We start from the raw sequence: 9,866 nt of genomic DNA, 5'->3' as shown, positions 1-9,866 counted from the left end.
CCTGTCTGACAGTGCATTATTTAATATTCTCAGATTTATTTACCTTTAATTTATTCCATGAATATAATTTCCACATTATTGTGCCATTATATTCACCCTTAATAATTCAAATAATAATTGCTTTCTACTTTTTTTAATGTATAGGAAACTATTTATAATGGTGGAGAATATATCTCCATGAACACGAAAAAATTCGGCTCATTTGGAGAGCATCTCAAGAATTCACTTTCCCACCCTGGCTCACAGGTCCAGTGTTGTGAAAACTGAGGTGACCTGACTGCACTTGGACTTGCCTGCAGTCTCCCACTCTCACTGCTGCTCCCCCAGGACATGCATGGTGCTGTGTTATGGCCACAGGACCTCAGCCAGACCAGTCCCAGCCCCCACTGAGGCTCTTTCCTCTCCAACTGAGCAGCATAAGGACTTTTCAACTTCTAGGCTCCAGCCCAGCTGGCATTGACTTAAACTTCTACTTTTACTTTGTTCTATTTTTATTTCATGTTCAGCACCATGAAGTTGAAGCTTCTTTTGTCCAACACATAATTTGCCTTAGTCTTGGTGACACCTTCTATTATATTGATTTCTTATCCACATCATAATCCCACAAACTGAAACTGGCTGTAAACACTAAAAGGAAGGTTTTGCTCATAGTTTCAACACTTCTGCAGCAGTTCAGACCAGTTCACTCCTTAGTCACCTGCATCTTCATCTTTTCAGCCCTCTGCAAACCGGGGTCCTCCTCAGCCCCTTGCCAGGTTAGCCATACATGCTCTTAGAAAAAAGACCTTCCTTCTCATCCTGCCTGAGCTCCTCTGGAAGTCTGTGTGTCTTCCAGGGCAATAGGTGAGTGGTCAGACTCAGGTAGGTTGCTGTTAATTTGGTTGTGAGTGTGAAGTTCAATGGGTCAGTCTACCTGCAATCTGTTCCTCCTGACACACACCTGACATTCAGCCTGAGGGACCCTCTTGTTCACTGCTGACTTTTTTTACTGCGATGTATTAGTTTCCTTTTCCCTTTAGTTGATATTGGGCTTTAAAGGAGACTACACTGGAATCTTTCCTCTGAAACCTTCATAATCTCTATTTTTTTTTTCCAATTTTGTTGAGTGTTAGAAATCACCATGGTATAAAACCTTTCAGCCCATCAATATATATTCATCATCCCAAGTCACTGGTGCAAATTCCTTGATTTGGGATCTTGTATTATCCATCATTTTACCTTTCAGTAGCAGTGCATGACTTCCTGTGCAATGGTTAATAACCTAGCACCTGGTTCATTGTTCAGACCACTCACTTAGACTGGCTTTCTTTATGCCCCTGATTTACAGGTGAAGGGCTCCCAATCAGGCTCTGCCCCTTCTGCACTGCTGTAGCACACACAGTGCAGGGTGGTGTGAGGTCAAGTGCACTTGCAAATCGAGATGTCTTTAAAGCAGTACTCGCCCAACAAATATTACTAAGGACATAAATATGGTGACAGGTATTTCAGACCTTGAGGATTTGAAAAGAGAAAAAATATTGGTATTTCAAAATAAAATGATTACCATTAGAGGACAAATATAATAACACAATACCTAAGGTGTAAATATACATGACAAATTGAGAATGTGATAGGTGATGTGATAATTCCATATTAAAAAAACAGCAGCTTTCCCCCCTTCTATGCTAACTTCTGGGTACTTCATGGGTGATTGCTGACCAACTCCAGGCATTTGTGACAAATATTAGTTGGAAAATCAACTATCTGTTAGGATTTGGAAGCTGACATAGAACCACTTGAGACATTTTCTTTGTTTCACTTTTTTTATACTAAACCATTTACTGTTTTTGTTTTTGCAACAGAATTTAGTAATTTCTCTAGTAAGTATTTTGCATTATATCAACTTATTTGATGTCCTTCTTTGCTTATGTGGTTTAACTACAACTTGAAAACTTCTCTAAATTTAACTTAATTTTCTCATGGGTGAGTCTCCTAGAAAACTTCAGACTATATATGTGATAGAGTAAATATATGAATCACCACCTAACTTTCATAGGTCCTCAGAGTTTTCTGAAGATCTTCAAAACATTATTACTTTATGAACCTATATTTTGAGAAATAACAAATAGGTTTTAATTTTTGTAGTTTGACCTCCATATTTTTAGAGTGTTCAGAACTACATTCTCCTTTAATGGGTGAAAAATTCTTATTGAAATTCCCTTGAAAAACTCAAAAGTTGGGGAGGAAAAAACAAGGACCAGATATTTTGAGGGTTCAAAAAATAAGTACAAGGAAATGTTAGCAAATGTTTAATGCCAGATGTATGTAGAGAGACTGCTCCAAGTGCTTCCCTCTGTAAGTGGGGACAGCTTACATTCTATATTCTATAGATATAGCTGTAGAAAGTACAGCAACTACTACACTGTTTACAAGACTTCTCTGTGACTGTTATTCTTGCACAATTAACCAAGCATTTCCTGGGATACCTCACAATATGAATGAGATGGAAATTTGCTGAGCAGCATCAAAATGAGGCTCAAATGAGTTTGGACTCTAATTGCCAAGTACTCACTCCTGAGTTTCACCTGTTTTCGACCTGGGAACAGAACTCTGTCTCTCCTTAGCATCTCCCATCCACTGTGTCTGCAGCCAGATGGGTCAGTTCAGCCAGCTCTGTACCATGTGGGATTTGGGGAGCTCAGTCATCTCTGCTTTATGTGAACCTGGTGCCTGGCCAGTGGGAGCAGGGCCCCTGGGAGTCCAGAGCTCAGCCTGCTGAGACAGCAGGAGGCCTGAGCACATCACCAGGCAGCAGCACCTCCAGAGCCCAAGAGAGAGGACCTGGCCATGTGACAGGGTGGGCAGTGGATATCACAGTGGAACTCCTCTGCTGAGCATAGCCCTAAGTCATTATTGGAAATCAAGTAACACTGAGGAGAGACTGAGGGTGCTCATTGTGAGTTTTAGTCTCTGCCCTCCTTTACCTCAGTGTGAGTGAGGGGTGTTTACAAGGGATCAGTTAACATTAAGGGTGGTGGGCAACTCTCTCTCACCCACCCACCTGTAAATGGGAAACCTCTAACAGTATCTCCAGGTCAGCAGCATCATTATTTATCCTTGAGATGAAATCCACATAACATAAAGTTAACATTGGTAACAGTCCATGGTTATCAATTCAGCGTTATATACTATATTTCAAAATTGCACAACATCCAACTATATCGTGTTACCAAATATTTCTATTTCTTCAAATGAACCATCTAATATATTACACACACTATATCTGCTTATCATTAATTACAGTCACTGGAAACCACTGTGTATAATCTCCAGTTTTTAATTTATATGTCCTAGACTTTTTGTTTGACTAGAATAATTCAATATGTGTTGCTTTTATGTCTTAACTCTGCCTGGTGTTTTCAAAATTAGTCCACATTGTAGCATTTACCACTATTTCATTTCTTTAAGTCAATGGATAAGAGTCCATTATATATATACACCAGCATTTAAAAAAATCCATGTCCACTGATAGATGTTTTTCCCTTTTCTCTTTTAACACAATGTGGGATTTGATAGTGATCTTCTATAGGGGCTTCTTTGCATCCTGGGAGAAAGTACACATGAATGTGGTCTATAATCCATCTGATGTGTTGCTGGACTTTTTGCTAGGTTTTATTGAGAATGTTAGTCTATATTCTGATCAAAGCAATTATTATGTAATCTTCTTTTCTTGTACTTTGTGGTCGCTCTCTTCTCCAGTGAGGAGGTCCACAGAACAGGGTAGAGGAGAATGTGGCTGTGGAGTCACTATTGAAGACCTCCAGAGACCAAGCAGGAAGCGGGTCTGATTTTATTTGCAGTTACCATGTATATATACTCAGGCACTAGCCAAGCAGATTACATGCCGCCACCATTACAATTTTTGGCCAACTGTCGTTGCAGTGACCAATCGAGGAGCGGGCCTTGGAGTAAGAACAGGGAGTGCAACACAGGGCCTCATGCCCAGGTCTGTGCCTATGGGTTAAGAGGTTTGCCGCTCACATGCCTAGCATGGAGGATGGTTTGCCACTCAGATGCTCTTAACGTATGCCTTGAATGCAGAACTCCATGCATTTGACCCCACATTGTGCTGCCATTTTCCATATTGTCTTTAACTACTCATCCCCCACCTTGTGCCTGTCCTAAAGGAAAAATAAGGAAGAAAATAAATCTGTGTTGATCCAGAAAAAGAGAGAACAAAGACCCTGTATCTATAGCCATAGGAATGATGGCCACCTTGGTCTTTAGGCCACTAGGTCTGTGAGATTGAAAGACCCAATAAGCAGGCATGTTACTGTATGGTCCCAGGGGGCTCCGAGGCTAGGAAAAGAGTACAATGTAAGTGACTTCATCTGCAGTAGAGACAACATTACTTATTATGTCTATACACCTTATTTGACTTTGAGTCCCATGGACAATGAAAAGAAGGGAAATGTCCAAGACAGGATTCAGTATTTGACTTGGTCAGTATTGTATAGCTAAAGGGTGATCCTACATTCCTGAAAATTCAAAAGTTACAAAGGAATCTTTAACCTTTTGTACTTGTATTGGTACAGACCAAACTAAGGCCCAGAGCCCAGCACAGGGAAGGAACACTGATTATGATGAGCCACAGAGGGAAGCCTAATGAAGGACTGTCACAGAATGACCCGTGAGCATCATCTCCTTGTCTCATTCATGATCTTCAGCAGACCCTGGGCCAAGGCCAGCAGCCTCCACTCCTTTATGGACATTTCATGTGAGACATAGTGAGCAGGACCTGGTGTTGGTCATCAGAACAATGTAGTTTCTAAAATAAGAACAATCTCAGGTGTACTGGTGATCGGTCTAGCTTTCACAGGTTAACTATCATTTCTAGTATAACCTTCCCTATGTCTAGGAAGAAAGTACAAAATGTTCTATTTTTATTTCATGTTCTGTGTCAAGTTTCTTCAATACAAACCTCGAGAGGCCTCCTGGCTGCTCTCCTTAGAGCGTCCATTTGAATTTATACCCTTGTACCCTCTCACATGCAGAGGGACACAGAGAAAAAACACCTTTAACTCAGAATTGTCTTTATTATTCATGTTTGTGCCTGAATAAAATGTATTATTGCCAAAATGTGGACATTGTTTCATAGCTCAGCAGGTAGTCTCATATATGGAGTAAGTCTTAAATATGTTACTGCTTTCTCTTTTTCTATAGTTTAACCTAATGTCATTTTATGAAGGATTAATAGAAATAATAGTGTAAATCACAAAATTATTATATTAAAACTTTCATGGGTCTTAATTAAGTGATACCAGAGTAGGCAGTGTAACTTTTAAAGCCCAGGTTTGAAGACCCCATCTAATTATAAATCTTAACAGTAAAATTAAGCTTATGCTGAAATGCATCTTTATCTTTTCCCTGAGAACAACTGTGTTCCTATTACTCTCCCCACAGCTTCCTTTACCTGCTTGTTCCTGAGACTGTAGATAAAAGGATTCAGGAAGGGAGGAATCATGGTATAAAAGGCAGAGAGAACCATGTCCTGGAGTGTGTCAGAGGTTGCTGAAGACCTCAGGTACACACCCGTGCCAGAACTGAGGAATAGGGAAAACACGAGGATGTGAGGGGTGCAGGTGGAGAAGGCCTTCCCTGGGGCTCTGGTGGGAAATTTCAGCACAGCAGAAAATATTCAAATGTATGACATGATTATTATAGCAAAGCAGCCACCATCAACTTTTATAGTAAAGATAATAAGAAGGACCTTGCTGCTTATGGTGTCAGAGCAGGAGAGCCTCAGCAGAGAGGAGAAGAACTGAGGGACCACGTTTGATGGCAGAAGGACAGCCAGAATGTGTTCCCAGTGTGCACACCTGCATACAGCAGACCACTGAGCAGGGAAGCCAGGGTCATGCAGACACAAAACTGAGGTTCGTGAGGAGCATGTACTGGAGGGGCTGGCAGATGGCCATATTTGCTCTCTTGTATCATTCTTTAATGCACAGAACATTTAATTATGTACATCCTGAACTCCATCTCTGTCGTTTCATCTGCTGTGCTGGCACTGGATTCTAATAATTTAGTATCTTGGTTTGTTTGGGGCACTTTCTTCCCTTTTTTTTTCATGGTGTTTGGGTGTCTTCCCTTCTATCACTGTGGATCTGATGTGTTACACTTTTTACCCTGTAGGCTTATGGTGTTCCTGCAGGATTCCAATACTTCTCCTTTAGTGGGGAGAACAATATTAACACATTGCGATACAAACAACATATAGCTTTAAACCAAATAGCTGCTATTAAGATGTTTATGGTTTTGTCACAATATACAGAAATGGTGAGTCCAATCATTATATTCAATACAAACAGGAGGTTTGCAAAAGGATCTATAGTTTCTGATGGTGGACAATGAGAGAACCAGGGTTGAGGTGTAGGATGAAGTGTTAAGGAGGTAGGAGGTGAGGATATAGATTTATTGGCTCTTAGGAAGTGTGGAAAGGAATCTGGTTATTTTATTTTCCTTGGTGCACAGTCACCCTGGTAGAAGACTGTAGGTCTTTCCCAGATGGCTGGCAACAGTTAACAGCTCCTGTACAGCATTGGCAGGGCAGCAACGACCTTTCCCAGCAGAATCCAGCCTAAGATTCACAGGGGTTAAGGTTTGCATGCTGGCTCAGGTGAGGAATGTGCTGGGTAGTTGGGACTCTGGGTGTTCATGGTTCCATGGAGACTTGTTCCCTCAGTCAGGGCTCATGATTGTGAGTTGGTACTGATGAGCGAATACTAACACAAGGTCAGCAGGAGCCAACCCAAGATAGGGCAGTGTTTCTGAGGTCAGGGTGTGTTGGGTGCAGCATGTGAGTGAAGGTGGGCTCATTGACACAGCCTCCTGCTTCCCTGTGAGGCTGCTGCCCAGGTGCATGGAGACATGAGGATGGTTGGTATTTCTCCTACTGTGGCCATGAGCTTGGCCACAGGTTTCCTGAAGTGACATGGAAAGTGGAACAGAGAGACTTCTGCATCCACTGTTCAGTACAGTGCTCATCCTTTTTTTTTTTTTTTTTTTTGTAACTTGCTCATAGAGAAAGAGGAGCACCAAAGAGAAGAGATACAAACCACGTGAGTGGGTATTAGACCGTAAGGAGCTCAGACATGATGGTTTTGAACCTTCTTGACAATGACGAATGCTCCCCACAGGTAAGAGACCGCAATCTCAGAAGAGGCTGCAGAAAAATGTGGACTTTGGGTCCATTTGAAAAGAGCCTTCATCAATTGTGGTTAGCTAGTGTGTCAGTGAGATCCTGACAGTGGGCCCTGTGGACTCCTCCTTCAGACTTAAACCTAAGCAGTCATCCTGGAAATGACTACAGGCTGTCAAAGCAGGTGAACTCAATCTGGAATCTGTAAAGGACATTGCAGAGCCAGTGTTCACCATCATGCAGAGGGAAGCCTTCCCAGGGTCCTGGGGTACCAGGCGGGCCCCTGACCAGCTGAAGTTGCCGTTCACGGTTCCTTGGCTGAATGCTCTTTCTCATGTCTGAGCTCTTTGCTTTGCTGTCATCCTGTTTAAGACTCTGGATGCATTATGGTGTTTTTACCAACTGGAGCTCTTCTTTCCTGTCACTCTTGCCATCTTGTTCTTAATGTTCCTACTTTCTCCATGAAAAAGACACATGTGGTTTGATTTGACTCAGGATCTGCCTAAAACTGTCAAGCCAATGTTGTGCTTGTCCATATTTCTGTTTGAGTTCCATCAAGATACATTTGTTACCAGGACCTTGGGGGGAATTATTTATTTCCCTCCATAACTCCATTCAAACATGAAACAGCGTTTTAGATGAAAATACCCCGGGTGGAAGTGACCACAATTCTGTAAGGCCCAGTAAGTAAAAGCCAGAATGGAGTGTGACAGCTGAAATAACACATGCGCCTTTTGTAGACTTTAGCCCCTTCTCCAGATTTTCACAAAAATGGGGCTTAGGGAAGGACTCTGGATGTCAGTGTACAAAATTCAAATCTTCCATCTGGGAACCTCACAATAAACTCCTTAGTTGGGGTTTCCTGCATATCTGTAGTTCAGTTTGTTGATCTTTCTACTTGAAGTCTCTCCACCTAGTAAAATACCAGCTCTGAGAAGTGAGGCCCACACTGTGCTATTAGACAATTCCAAAGAGGTATTTTGCCAAAAATAAATTACTTGCATTTCTACAGGGACTGGTATGTGGTCCAGCCAACGAGCAAATGTTGCTTCCTGATCCTAGGCCAGGCAGTGGTAGTTCCCAGGGATTGCTTCTTACATTCACATCAACCCTTAAAACATCCAGGACTGATACTGGCCTTGCATATTCCACTTTCATCATAAAAGAGGTGACTCTGGGAGGAGAAAAGTCACTCCCAGGTTAAACACCACCAAAAGTTTAATTTCTGAAAGGAAGTTTTGCACCCCATCTTATACCCTAAATCATATTCAATTCCAACATAAATAAGGCATACTACATTTAAAAAAGTGCTACATGCCATGATTTAGAGTTCTGATGTCCCAAGACTATAAAGCTTACACCCTGATGAGTAGACAGAGCTGAACACAGGCTCACTTGACAGACCAAACTCTGGACATGATGCCTGACTCCTAGGGTGTAAGAGCATCCTGTCTTGGGGGAATCTTCTACAGAAGTCTGTGGTCTTTCATGCTATTACACTGGACCAAAAAGTGTGTCTCCATTTTTTTAAAATGTTGAACAACTGTATCATCATCCATAGAATCACAAAAATTAGAAGAAAATTTTTGAATTGACCTTCATGTAAATATCGATCTGCACACATGATTCAGCGAACAGTGGTGCACATCTAATTGGGCTGCTTCTATCCCTGGGCACATTCTATACTCCAGCTTCACATCACTAGCTGCACTAACAAATCGTGGGGTCCTGTAAGTTCTTACTCAGAAAGCAGAACCAAAAAACTAGAGTAACTTGACTATTGGCTCAGGAAACTCATTTGATCCAGTAAGTCAGGGCCCATGGTAATGTCACCTGCTGTCAGCCTGCTCCTAGGAACTGGCTCATCCAGCCATGCTGCGGAGACTTGTCCCTTGCAACCAAGAGTACAAACTCAGAAGCTGTGCCTTCACATAGTCACAATGACATTAATGTTTTAAAACATTTAACTGTAGGTCCCCCAAATTCATACTCTTAGTAAAATCTTCCATATCCTTGTCTGTGAAGGTGATATTGTCTCTTGATGCAGAGAATTTATATGTGAAAAAAAATCCTTTTTTTTTTTTTTATACCAGGGATTGAACTCAAGGGCACTTGACCACTGAGCTATATCTCCAGCCCTATTTTTTTTATTTTATTTAGAGACAGGGACTCAATGAGTTGAAGAGCTCCTTACTGATGCTAAGACTGGCTTTGAACTCACGATCCTCCTGCCTCCCAAGTCCCTGGGATTACAGGTGTGCATCACCAAACCTGGCTAGCAATATCTTTATATTTGCTGCTATATTCTGTTTTTAACTGAAGGTCGCTTTCTTTGTCTAGAGGGCCTTGACATGGGAACAACTTCTGAGCTCCTACCTCCTAGTAAAGAGTTACTAGTTCCTATCATCTTAATGATATTCATGATCATGTTCTAGATTCTGCAACATTTATTTTGTACCAATCTCATTCCAGTTCTCATGTGTTCTTGTTTCTCTCATAGAAGCACCCACACCCAGGTGGTTTTATAACCTGTTCCCTCTGAACCAAAAATTACCCACAGACCCCTTGACTGTCCCATGGCTTCTGGTTATCAGTGCTCCAATGTTCCCTGCTAGATCAAAGGACACTCAGAGGACCCCAGAAGAATTCTGCAAACTCCACCTTCACATGCATTTCCTCCCCAGCT

The 9,866-nt window shown here is 41.7% G+C and overlaps 1 pseudogene; it reads right to left on the bottom strand.

The window, feature by feature from the left end:
- Window positions 1–5,395: 5,395 nt before the first annotated feature.
- Window positions 5,396–5,957, bottom strand: LOC114079509 (olfactory receptor 14C36-like; annotated as a pseudogene).
- Window positions 5,958–9,866: the final 3,909 nt, after the last annotated feature.

This window comes from Marmota flaviventris (genome assembly GCF_047511675.1).
Source record: "Marmota flaviventris isolate mMarFla1 chromosome 5 unlocalized genomic scaffold, mMarFla1.hap1 SUPER_5_unloc_2, whole genome shotgun sequence".
Taxonomy (NCBI): Eukaryota; Metazoa; Chordata; class Mammalia; order Rodentia; family Sciuridae; genus Marmota; species Marmota flaviventris.
Note: the sequence above shows the minus strand (reverse complement) of the source record. Positions and strands in the feature narration are given on the sequence as shown.